This window comes from Triticum urartu, chromosome 1 (genome assembly GCF_003073215.2).
Source record: "Triticum urartu cultivar G1812 chromosome 1, Tu2.1, whole genome shotgun sequence".
In the NCBI taxonomy this organism is placed as follows: Eukaryota; Viridiplantae; Streptophyta; class Magnoliopsida; order Poales; family Poaceae; genus Triticum; species Triticum urartu.
Genome location: NC_053022.1, coordinates 115,012,271 through 115,025,445, shown reverse-complemented (window position 1 = coordinate 115,025,445; position 13,175 = coordinate 115,012,271). Strand labels below are relative to the sequence as shown.

General features: G+C 47.6%; 1 pseudogene; it reads left to right on the top strand.

Annotated features, from left to right (window-relative positions):
• Positions 1 to 12,797, top strand: part of LOC125532765 — a 50,635-nt pseudogene extending 37,838 nt beyond the window's left edge.
• Positions 12,798 to 13,175: the final 378 nt, after the last annotated feature.

Here is a 13,175-nt window from a genome sequence, read left to right as displayed (position 1 = left end):
GGTCCAAAATTCAACTAAAATTCTAAAATTCTCTTGGCCCATTCATGCACACATGTGAGTGGACTGAGTGAGACTAAAGTTTAGTCTCACCCCGGAAGTTGAGAGAGAGTTGCACCTCTTTATAAGGTGAGCTCTTCTACCACTTGTATGAGCATGAGAAAAGGAGACCTACACGCGCGCTGCTCCTCCTCGCTCGCCTCGCCCCGCCACGCCTCGTCACGACGCGCCGCGGGATTGAGCCAAGCCGAGGACAGAGCTATGCACGTTATTTATATTTTTGCTACTCGGGAAAAATTAATGAGTCATTAATTAATAATTAATAGACGCGTTAATTACTGAACCGTTTCCAATTTTTTTGGATCGTGACGACTCAAACATGGGGTTTACCCCCACGACCTACCCGGCTCGCATTATATAGTCAGGCAGGCGTCTACCCTAGCCGCCGCTTCGTATGGTTTCTCACCATCGTTTCAGATCATTGCGCCGCCAAGAAAGTCTTCTCCATCCCTTCTTTCGGCGTGCACCGGGAGAAAGGACAGCAGGCCTCCGGAACCCCGCCTCTCGTGATCCTGTACGGGGGAGGGGCGATCAGGTTTTTGGGGAGCGCACTCGCGCCACTGCTGGCAGCGACGACTTCGTGAACGACGACTTCTTCCCCGACCTCGGGAACCTCATCCTCGAAGACATGGGCGACAACGTCAACGCCGGCGGTGCTGCTCCCGCTGCACCGTATGTGATTCTATCCTTCTTGTTCGAGATCGTGGTAGAATTCATGTTTCTAGTATGTGCCCTAGATGTGATCTGTTCATCTGCTATGCTAGTTTGCATGATTAGTTTAATCTCTGCTACTGTAGTCATGATTTATCTTCTAATTATTCGGATTAAATCTCGTAGTAACTTGCTCATATTTCCAACAATCCAAAAACCTGATTATAGGCAATTTACTCCGAGTGGTTTTGCTGCGCATCTGAAGCCGCCTGCCTTTAAGGGGGCGCAATATAAGAGGTGGCGCATGAGAGCAGTCTACTGGTTTCAGACCATGGGCTGCTATGACGCCACCAAGGGCAAGCCTGAGGGCGATCTTAATCCAGCACAGCTGGAAGCTTTCGATAAGATCGATACCCTCTTTAAAGGCATTCTTGATGACTCCATTGTGGATTCGTATATGTCGTTTGACAACGACAAGGACATGTGGGCTGCGCTCGAGGCCAAGTTTGGTGCCTCGGACGTTGGCAGCGAGTTGTACGTCATGGGCCAATTCTATGACTACAAGATGACTGATGAGCGCCCTGTTGTACAACAGGCTCATGAGATACAGTCGCTCGCAAAAGAAGTTGAGTACTTCAAGTGTGTGTTGCCGGACAAATTTGTTGCCGGAGGCATCATTGCCAAGCTTCCACCTACGTGAACAATTTTGCTACTTCCCTGAAACACAAGAGACAGGAGTTTTCCATTGCGGATCTCATTGGTACTCTTGATGTTGAAGAGAAGGCGAGAGCAAAGGACACACGTGCTCGAGTTGCTGAGGGAGGTTCTAGTGCCCACATGGTACAGAAGAAGAACTCTCAGCCCAACAAGTTCAAAACCAATAAGAACAAAACTCAGGGCAAAGGCAAGTTTGATACAAAGAACAAGCCATCACATTCTACCAACTTCAAGAAAAATTCTCATAAGGGGAAGGGACTTTGCCATGTCTGCGGTGATCCTAATCACTGGGCTCTGAAATGTCCTAACTGCTTTGAGGAGCGCGAACATGAGAAGAGCAGCAAGTCCGTTGATGTTGTCATCGGTGAAATTGATATGAAGGAATCAGGGTACGGTATTTTTCCTATCATCCTTTCAGTATTTCAATCCCCTGATTGGTTAATTGACACCGGTGCCAATGTACATGTTTGTGCTGACGCTTCCATGTTCTCTTCTTACCAGGCAACAGGGACTTCACTCATGCTGATGGGGAACGGGTCACATGCCATCGTTGGAGGTGTTGGTACGGTTGATCTGAAGTTTACTTCGGGGAAGACTGTGCGTCTGAAGAACATTCATCATGTGCCGTCCATAAATAAAAATCTTGTTAGCGGTTCCCGTTTATGTCGAGATGGTTTCAAGTTGGTTTTTGAATCCAATAAAGTTGTAATTTCTAAGTATGGACAATTTGTTGGAAAAGGCTATGAGAGCGGAGGCTTGTTCCGCCTGTCTTTGTCAGATATTTGCACTAAAGTTATTAATAATGTTTGGCACAACAATGAGTCTGATATTTGGCATTCATGACTTTGTCACATTAACTTTGGTTGCATGACGCGGCTAGCCAATATGATTTAATTCCGAAAATCTCTACTGTCAAAGGCTCCAACCTCGCAAGTCCCATAAGACTGCAGAGGCAAGAGACTTGGCGCCACTAGAGCCTATACATTCTGATCTTTGTGAGATGAATGGCGTGTTGACAAAAGGTGGAAAGAGATACTTCATGACATTGATTGATGACTCCACTAGATATTGTTATGTGTATCTTCTGAAATCAAAAGATGAGGCTTTGACTTTCTTCAAAAACTATAAAGCTGAAGCAGAGAACCAACTTGATCGAAAAATTAAACGGCTTAGGTCCAATCGTTGTGGAGAGTATTTTTCCAATGAATTTGATCTGTTTTGTGCGGAACATGGTATAATCCATGAGAGGACGCCTCCCTACTCACCCCAGTCAAATGGGGTAGCCGAAAGAAAGAACCGAACTCTAACTGATATGGTTAACACCATGTTAGACACTTCGGGTCTATCCAAGGAATGGTGGGGGGAGGCGCTAATGACTGCGTGTCATGTCCTAAACCGAGTTCTCACAAAGCATAAGACCATGACTCCATTTGAGGAATGGGAAAGGAAAAGGTTGAAACTCTCTTACCTACGTATTTGGGGTTGTTTGGCGAAAGTCAATATACCAATTCCCAAGAAGCGCAAACTTGGACCAAAAACTGTGGATTGTGTTCTTCTGGGCTATGATTTTCATAGCATCGGCCATGGATTTTTGATAATAAAATCTGAGGTATCCGACATGCATGTTGGTACGATTATGGAGTCGAATGATGCAACTTTCTTTGAGGACATATTTCCTATGAAGGATATGTCGAGTTCACCAAATCTGGAGATACCTACTCCATCTAGTGAGGAATTCACTGTAATTCCTGAACCCACCATTGCGATGGAACACGTTGAGAATCCTGTTGAGGGTGACAATGGAACTCCTGTGAGAAGTAAGAGACAGATGACTGCAAAGTCCTTTGGTGATGATTTCATTGTGTACCTCGTGGATGACACACCCAGGACTATTTCAGAAGCCTATGCATCTCCTGATGCTGACTACTGGAAGGAAGTTGTACGTAGCGAGATGGATTCCATCTTAGCTAACGGTACCTGGGAGATCACTGACCGTCCTTATGGGTGCAAACCTGTAGGATGTAAGTGGGTGTTCAAGAAGAAGCTTAGACCTGATGGTACGATTGAAAAGTACAAGGCACGGCTTGTGGCCAAGGGTTATAACCAGAAAGAAGGTGAAGACTTCTTTGATACTTACTCACCCATGGCTAGACTGACCACAATTTGGGTGCTACTATCATTGGCTGCTTCCCATGGTCTTCTCGTTCATCAAATGGACATTAAGACAACTTTCCTCAATGAAGAGTTGAAGGAGGAAATTTACATGGATCAGCCAAATGGTTTTGTAGTACCTGGTCAGGAAGGAAAGGTGTGCAATTTATTAAAGTCTTTATATGGCCTTAAACAAGCTCCTAAAGAGTGGCATGAGAAGTTCGAAAGAACATTAATTGCTTCCGACTTTCTAGTAAACGATGGTGACAAGTGCGTGTACTATCGCTATGGTGGGGGCGAAGGAGTTATTCTTTGTCTGTATGTCGACGACATACTGATCTTTGGAACCAAACTTGATTTAATCAAGGAGGTTAAGGATTTCTTCTCTCGTTGTTTTGAGATGAAGGATCTAGGAGTAGCTGATGTTATCTTAAACATCAAGCTGTTGAGAGATGAGAATGGTGGGATCACAGCGCTTCAGTCTCACTATGTGGAAAAGGTCTTGAGTCGTTTCGGGTATAGCGATTGCACGCCTTCTCCAACTCCATATGATGCTAGTGTTTTTCTTTGAAAGAACTGACGGATTGCTAGAGATCAACTAAGGTATTCTTAGATTATTGGCTCACTTATGTATTTGGTGAGTGCCACGAGGCCTGACATCTCTTTTGCTGTGAGCAAGCTAAGTCGGTTTGTGTCAAAACCGGGAGATGATCATTGGCATGCGCTTGAGAGAGTTATGCGCTATTTGAAAGGCACCACGAGCTATGGGATTCACTACACCGGGTATCCAAGGGTACTGGAGGGTTATAGTGACTCAAACTGGATATTTGATGCTGATGAGATTAAGGCCACAAGTGGTTATGTTTTTACACTTGGTGGTGGCGCTGTTTCCTGGAAGTCTTGCAAGCAGACCATCTTAAGGAGGTCAACTATGAAAGCAGAACTCGCAGCATTAGACACTACCACTGTTCAAGCAGAGTGGCTTCGTGAGCTCTTGATGAACTTACCTATGGTTGAAAAACCAATACCCCCTATCCTGATGAACTATGATAATCAAACTGTGATCGTCAAGATAAACAATTCTAAGGACAATATGAAATCCTCAAAGCATGTGAAGAGGAGACTGAAATCTGTCAGAAAATTGAGGAACTCCGGAGTTATTACGTTGAATTATATCCAAACGTCGAAAAATTTGGCCAATCCCTTCACAAAGGGTCTATCACGTAATGTGATAGAGAATGCATCAATGGAGATGGGTCTGAGACCCACCGCATGAGTTGTCCATAGTGGTAATCCACTCTATGTGATCAGAGATCCCGTGAAGTAGATGTGGGAGACAAGCTGTTGGTCAGCTAGGAGGAGAGTATCCCTATATTACCTATCCCACTCCATGAAGATGCAATACTCTCCTGATCTGCATGGCAGGTTGATACTTATCTTAATGTGTTCCAAGTGGTTTATTCGGGTAAGCAGAGATGTTGTCCTGCAGAACATCTTCTGAGGAACACACCTATATGAATTTGACTGTTAACGTCGCAGTCTGTGAGAATTGGGTGTTCCCTAATAAATTCATGAAAAGGCCCTGGAGTATGACGTATACGCTCCACCCGCGGGGAAGCCTTGCGACAGCCTAGTATCGGTCAAGAATTTGTGTGAAACTAGTCTCGCGGAAAACTTGTAGTTCAAGGCATAGTCCACTATTCAAGTTGTGATCTAGTGTCGCATAAATCTCTAAGTGGAAGTTCAACTTCAGATTCTCCACTAAGCACCGGTATATAAACAATGTTTTGGAACTAAATGATGAGATGTGCCAATGAGACTTTGTGTTGTTGGAATTTTGCTAGTAGGCCTTTGGCCCAAAGCCAAACTAAAATTATGAAATTCTCTTGGCCCATTCATGCACACATGTGAGTGGAGTGAGTGAGACTAAAGTTTAGTCCCATCCCGGAAGTTGAAGTTGAGAGAGTTGCACCTTTTTATAAGGTGAGCTCTTCTACCACTTGTATGAGCATGAGAAGAGGAGACATACACCCGCGCTCCTCCTCCTCGCTCGCCTTGCCACGCCACGCCTCGTCACGACGCGCCGCGGGATTGAGCCGAACCGAGGACAGAGCTATGCACGTTGTTTATATTTTTGCTGCTCGGGAAAAATTAATGAGTCATTAATTAATAATTAATGGACGCGTTAATTATTGAACCATTTCCGATTCTTTTGGATCGTGATGACTCGGACGTGGGGTTTACTCCCACGACCTACCCGTCTCGCACTATATAGTCAGGCAGGCGTCTACCCTAGCCGCCGCCGCCGCTTCGTATGGTTTCTCATCATCGTTCCAGATCATTGCGCCGCCAAGCAAGTCTTCTCCATCCCTCCTTTCGGCGTGCATCGGGAGAAGGGACAGCAGGCCTCCGGACCCCCGCCTCTCGTGATCCTGTACGGGAGAGGGGCGATCAGGTTTTTGGGGAGCGCACTCGCGCGACTGCTGGCAGCGACGACTTCGCGAACGACGACTTCTTCCCCGACCTCGGCAACCTCATCCTCGACGACATGGACGACAACGTCAACGCCAGCGGTGCTGCTCCCGCTGCACCGTATGTGATTCTATCCTTCTTGTTCGAGATCGTGGTAGAATTCATGTTTCTAGTATGTGCCCTAGATGTGATCTGTTCATCTGCTATGCTAGTTCACATGATTAGTTTAATTTCTGCTATTGTAGTCATGATTTATCTTCTAATTATTCGGATTAAATCTCGTAGTAACTTGCTTATATTTCTAACACATCTTGTAGAAGCCATTCGGCTGATGCTTACGCGCGGCAACACTAACGGCAACCTTAGAGAAACCATGGAAGAGTGCGATGAAGAAGAGGATATGTTGAAACCGTGAGTCCCTCGCCGCTGCCCTTCTCTCTCTATCACTCAGCTCTCTCTCTCTCTCGTCGTGGCTCACCCAAGGAAGAAGGGAAGAGGAGGAAAAACACAGTGGACACAGGGATGTTTCCGGCGCACGAACGCCTCCTTGATTCCTCAAGCACGAACACAACTGTGTCGATCCATTACAACGTCACCATGCGGCTATATAGCCCCGAGTTGGTGCCCTGGACACGCACCCATGCCTCCACTCGCCCGCGATCATCTTCACGTCCTGCATGCTCCGGCCGCGCCCGCTACGCACCTGCGCGCCCCCGCGTCTCGCAGTGAGCACCAGACGAACGACCCCGATCGCCCCCGCGTGGCTCACCAACAGACAACACACACACACACCTACGATGTACTGGCCCACGGACACGCCCGTGCACCCCACATGCACGCACACACTCGACTCGCCGCGGACCTGACGCGTCCAACTCGCCCGGCGCGCGCCCATACACGCGTCCGACGGGTTCGACACCTCGCGGCGGCTTATTGCCCAACACACGCGCCCTAAGCCGCGGCTCAGAGCAGTCTAGCGTTCTCCACGTCGTCCACGAGCAGGGCTCGTTCTGCCACCCGCGCCTTCTTGAGCTGCGGGCACTCGCGCTTGAAATGCCCGTGTTCGCCGCACTTGTAGCACCGTCCCCGCCGGTTGCCGCCGAGGCCCGAGGCTTTGCTGCGCACGTCTTCGTCGTCGTCCTGCGCTCCACCTCGTCGCTGCTCCCGCGCCCGCCATTGTGCCGCCGTGTATAGCAGCTCGCCGCCTGCCCGCTCACCGCCCGCCTGCCCGCGCGGACGCAGCCGCTCGCCGAATGCCTTCAGGCGTCCCAGCTCGTCCTCGAACAGCAGCATCGAGAGGTCGCTCCCAGCCCAGCGTAGCGCGCCGCCATGCCGCTAATCTTCCCGGCGAAGGCGTCCAGTGACTTCCCGCCATCCATCCGTAGGAGTTCGAACTCGCTGCGCAACATGCCCAGCCGTGCCGCCCGGACGCGATCGGCCCCGACAAACTGGGCCTTGAAGCTGCTCCAAATTCCGCCGTCGTCTTCTTCGCAGCCACCTGCAGCAACAGATCGTCGATGAGCACCCGGAGTAGGTAGGCCCGCGCCGGCTTATCCTTCTTGGCGATCACCGCCGACGCCGCGTCCTCCGGCGGCACCACCGCCTCCCATAGCCCGGCGACGTCCAGGCCGGCCTCCACCTTGATGGCCCAGGTGGTGTAGTTCTCCCCCGTGAGCACAGGCGCCAGATGCGACACCGAACTGCCCGCTCCCCCGCTGTATGGGACGATCGACATCGCCGGCACACCCTGACCTTCACGTGGCTCTGATGCCAATTGTTGGAACCGCGAGTCCCTCGCCGCTGCCCTCCTCTCTTTGTCACTCAGCTCTCTCTCTCTCCCGCTGTGGCTCACCCAAGGAAGAAGGGAGGAGGAGGAAGAACACAATGGACACAGGATTCCTCGAGGATGAACTCGACTGTGTCGATCCATTACAACATCACCACGCGGCTATATAGCCCCGAGCCGGTGCCCTAGGCATGCACCCACGCCTCCACTCGCCCGCGATCGCCTCCACGTCCTGCATGCTCTGGCCGCGCCCGCTACGCACCTGTGCGCGCCCGTGTCTCATGGTGAGCACCAGCCGAACGACCCCGGTCGCCCCCGCGTGGCTCGCCAACAGACAACACACACACACACACACCTATGGTGTACTGGCCCACGGACGCGCCCGTGCACCCCACACCCACGCACACACTCGACTCGCCACGGACCCGACGCGTCCAACTCGTTCGGCACGCGCCCATACACGCGCCCGATGGGTTGGACACCTCGCCGCGGCTTATTGCCCAACAGGATAATGACCACAACAGTTGAAAATTTCAATCGGAATATGCATATACACCCAGCCATCATGGGGACAACAGGGATGAAGCCGATCGACTACTTAAAGTGGAGAAGCTGTTACAACACCCCATCAATTACTCTTTCTCGGAGAAGATGAATAGGTAGAGAAAAAACCCACCAGTAACTTGTGCCAATGAGTTGAAGGGGAGGTGACCAAGACGAAGGAAATTAAGGAGATAAAAGAGCACAGAGTGCCAATCAGAGTAAGGCAAGGGAAACAAATAGTACCGGCGTATCATGGAGGAGATGAGTAGTCAATCCGCCCGTGAGTCTTTGAGGCAGATTTTATACCTACAATATGCATGCAGGGTAAAGGGAGGAGGGGCTGAGGGTCTGCAGCAGAGGTAGCAGCAAGGTTTTCGTGGCTCTACGATGGCCTCGGGATGGGGTGTGGAGGGCAGCTGCGGCTGGGCCAGGCTGATATAGTGATATGGATGGTCGGAGGAGACCGCCTGGGCAAAGCCGACGGTGGTATCCATGGAGAAACTATTGGCATGCGGAAGGAGCGGCGTCACAACACGCATCGAGTCTCCTTTTTGGGTAGTGGCGAGGCCGCTCGTGCCGGAGCTCACTTCCGGCGGCAGCATAACCAGAGGGAAGATGTGGTGCAGTGCAAAAGGCGGCAGCGTTCGCTGGAGAGAAAATGCGATGGGAGGGCGTGGAGACTTTAAGACTGCCTCGTACGTTACAGAAAATGAAAGAAGAAAGGGAGAAGAAACGGCGACTTGGCAGCGCGGTAAACAAAAATTGAATGGAACGATTTGTTGGTCTGCTAGTCTTCTTGTCTTCGGCTTGGTAACAGAATGCTTGAAAAAGTTGTTGCTGTGGCAGGGAGTGATGATGAGGTGGGGTCGTTTTGTTAGGTGTATAGAATAGGAAAAATAAAATAATTAATGATGTGGCATGTATGATTAGGTGGATAAGCTGCATGTCAAAAGAAATACGGAAACACTAACGCCTACACGTGTGGCACTTTTGCAACTCGTCTACACGTGTGAATCATCGTCCAGTGCAGTTTGCATGAATCTTGACACATTGAGAAAGAATTTACATGCCACGTGGGATAGGCTTGGTGTATGGGTGTTGGAGAGTTTGCCCACACGCCCGCATCACGCTGTTTGCCAGCTGTATTGTGTGGGCGAATTAGTTTCTGCCCACACAGCCATCACCTAGTCCATGCGCGTGTGGGCGAATTGTTTTTCGCCCACACGACACTCCTATATTATGGATGACAACTGCAGTTACGCGAACGTGGCAACTAGGTAAACACACATAGCAACTGTGATTCTTTGCTAGACGGCAACTGCAGTTGCGCGTACGTGGCAACCAGATAAACACACATGGCATCTGTGATTAACCATACATGGCAATTACGATTGGATCACACGTGGCAACTAGATAAACACACACGGCAACTACTGTTTGACCATATGTGGCAAGTAGTTAATCACACACGGCAACTACGGTTTGATTACACGCGGCAACTACCATAAATTACACATGACAACTATAGTTAATCAAAACAGATAGAGTTACCATGCTTTTACAACTACATTTGCCATCTCAGATAACTACATCTGTCAACCAGGATGACAACTAAATCGTCATCCCCGCAGGTACCTAACGTAGCTGCATCAGGACGTGTGGGCATTTTTGTTTCATGCCACACGCGCGGGGTGGAGATGAGTAGTATTTGTTGGGCGTGTGGCACGAAGTAGTCTCGCCCACACGTGTGGGCAATTCTAACGTCCGCCCACACACAACCCATGTGGGCGGTCTTCTACTCACACCACACACGATGTGTTGGCGCATGTCGAATATACCACACGTGTGACAGTTATCATTGTCAAAAAAATACATGAACTATTTACGTATTGTAGATTATAGATACAAGCAGCCGATCCAAACAACGCTTCTAAGCCTACACGTACGTACTAGACCTCCTAATACTATCAGGACTCATATTCAACCAGACACGTACAGCAACCTAGCACCTGTACTACTTGGACTCTGACCAGCCATGTACTTGGCCCAAGACCAAGGACTAAACGTCCTAGCACAACTCGTACATGCACGTGCTAGTACTTCACTAACACATGCACTACCATTAATGCGCTATAAACTCAAGATTACTCTAACAGGAATGATTATCTGTTCTTATTTTTATTAGAGTTTTCGGGATAGTTTACATCTGACTGAATGCTTGCAATGGTGACTATGGAAAGGAGGGTAATTTAGAATATCTGAAAGACTTCCATAGAAGGAGGCTTTAAGTTCTTGCTGAAGCAGGGCCCGATGTTATTGTTTTCGGAACGATTCCAAAAAAAATTGAGACATAGGTATGTTTGGGAACTGGAATTGGATTTGATAACATGATGCAGATTTAAACTAAATACATAAAATGGATACACAAAACTATGTCCATTTTGTGCATAGGTACGTATATTCTCAATGAACCTAGCATTGTGACTTGCTTGATCAACGCTTGATAATTAGTTTAACTTTCATCCTATGTGATCAAACGTATTTGCTTAATACATGTTGTGCACATTAAGCATTTGATAAACCATTGTTTAGCCCTCCTTGTGCTGTGATGATTCCGTTTATAGAGCATAATTAACATATAAATGTTTGCTTAATGTACATCTCAAGTACGAGTTGATTTCTGTGAAACATCCCTAAATCTAATTATTGAGTATTGCTGACCTGATCAACATATTTGTAATACATCGTATGGTCTTCTGCAGGCATATGTTGAGTTGCTAGAAGAGTCTAATTTGTGTATTCCAGCATGGTTTGCTTTCCCTTCGAAGGATGGAACTAATGTAGTAAGCGGTGATTCCCTGACGGAGTGTGTTTCTATTGCAGATTCATGCAAGGAGGTTGGCCTAGTTGGTATCAACTGCACTCCCCCGAGATTTATCCATGCATTAGTCCTATCAATCCAAAAGGTATCTCCCGTCATGGTTGCATTGACCCTTAAACATCGCTGTACAAGTGTACATGTTATGCCTGATGTATTTCTACTTTATGCTGTGCAGGTAACGAACAAACCAATATTGATATATCCAAATAGTGGTGAGAGCTATGATCCTGTAAGGAAGGAATGGGTGGTAAGTATCAGCTAAAGAATCATGATAATTTAGCTCCTGTTCTTGTAGAAAAGAAAATTGATAGGAAAACAAAGCAGCTTCTGTTCTTACCAAGGCAACATGTGTGTTCCGGATTCCGTAGATGAGGACAAGTGGTCGAATTTGTTCTAGTAAAATTACAAATAACGAACAGTGTCCATATGCAGTCCATAACCACAAGCTCATGGATACTTTATGCAGGCTTGCTCAGGCGTTTCAAATGAAGATTTTGTTACACATGTGAGAAAATGGCATGAGGCTGGAGCCTCCCATATAGGGGGTTGCTGTAGAACAAGCCCGGACACAGTACTAGGCATATCGAAGGCTCTGCATCTGCATGGACTATAATCAGTGGAGACTGGAGAGTGCTAGAGTTGACAACTGTTTTGGGCAAAGTTGCTAATTCCATTCATGTGTGCACCACTGCCAACTTCTTATGGGCTACGCGTGAGTTTTTATCTTGAAAAGCTGCTGAAGACAGGAAAAACTGATATTGTGTTACTCTTTAGTTAGTTTGAGCCACCATTTCCTTATACTGATGAGATGATGTGAGGCTAATTGGGGATCTAGGACAGCTGTGACTCCCTTGTGCTTTTCAAATTCTTTTTCCCCTATTTTACCTCCAGTATTCAACTTTTCATGCCCAAATTTGAAGCCAAATATATGAAGCACCTAGACTGGAAGCAGTCATGCTGGCTTTAACTTGACTTCATAAATGGTAAGTTAATTTGGGCACATGCTTCGTAGGGTGGTTAGCAGAAGGAAAAATATCCTAGTCTCGAGCGGAGGAGATGGCATAAGATGACTTCGATTGAGTGGTGCTGCTTGAGCACCTAGTTTCGAGCTCCGAGGTGAAAACCCTAGGTATGACCCTAGTTGGTTGTACCCGACAATGACGGTGTTTTTTGCACCATTACCTGTTGATTGTTCGGAGGTTGCTCGGACTAGATCTTAAGGGTGAAAACCCATGATCCGGAGGTGGTTGGATCCGGCGATGACGGTGTTTGCATGTCGCTCCCTTCCTGGAGGCATTGCTTTTGAAGAACTTTTCTGATAGTCCTTGTTTGTGCTGATGGTCGTTGTTGTATATCGTTGATCGTTGTTTTGATCGCTTCAGGTTTTTTTCCTTTTCTCCCTCCGCATGGCATAGCTTTGGTCTTCTATGACTTTATTTTTTGCCCGCGGGGTTTTTTGTGTGTGTGCGTTGTTGTTGGCTGTGTGCATCCTAGTTATGCAGAGGCCGGGTGTGCTCATTATGTTTGTATCCCCTTGATGCTTCATTATAAATCAATAAAAGACACCCTTTATTGAAAAAAAGAAGGAAAAATATCCAAGAACCGAGAAGTGTGGCTTAGATCGCTAAAGTGGGTGTCTTGCTTCTCTCTCTGTTTTTTTACACACCCACAAAGGTTTATATTAGATAAAACGATAAGGTATAGACAACCTTAGAACTAAACTCAGGAACACAGAAATTATTGTCGTGACGCCACGTTTTGGGTCATACTAGCATATACTCTTGTTATCTGCACCGCAGGACCAGGTGGATTGCTTTTCTTTGCATGGTAATACGTGTCTCATCTATAATACCTAAATAGTTCATCCCCACTATCTTATTTCTCTTGACATGCAACCTATTCACATCAGCAAGTTTG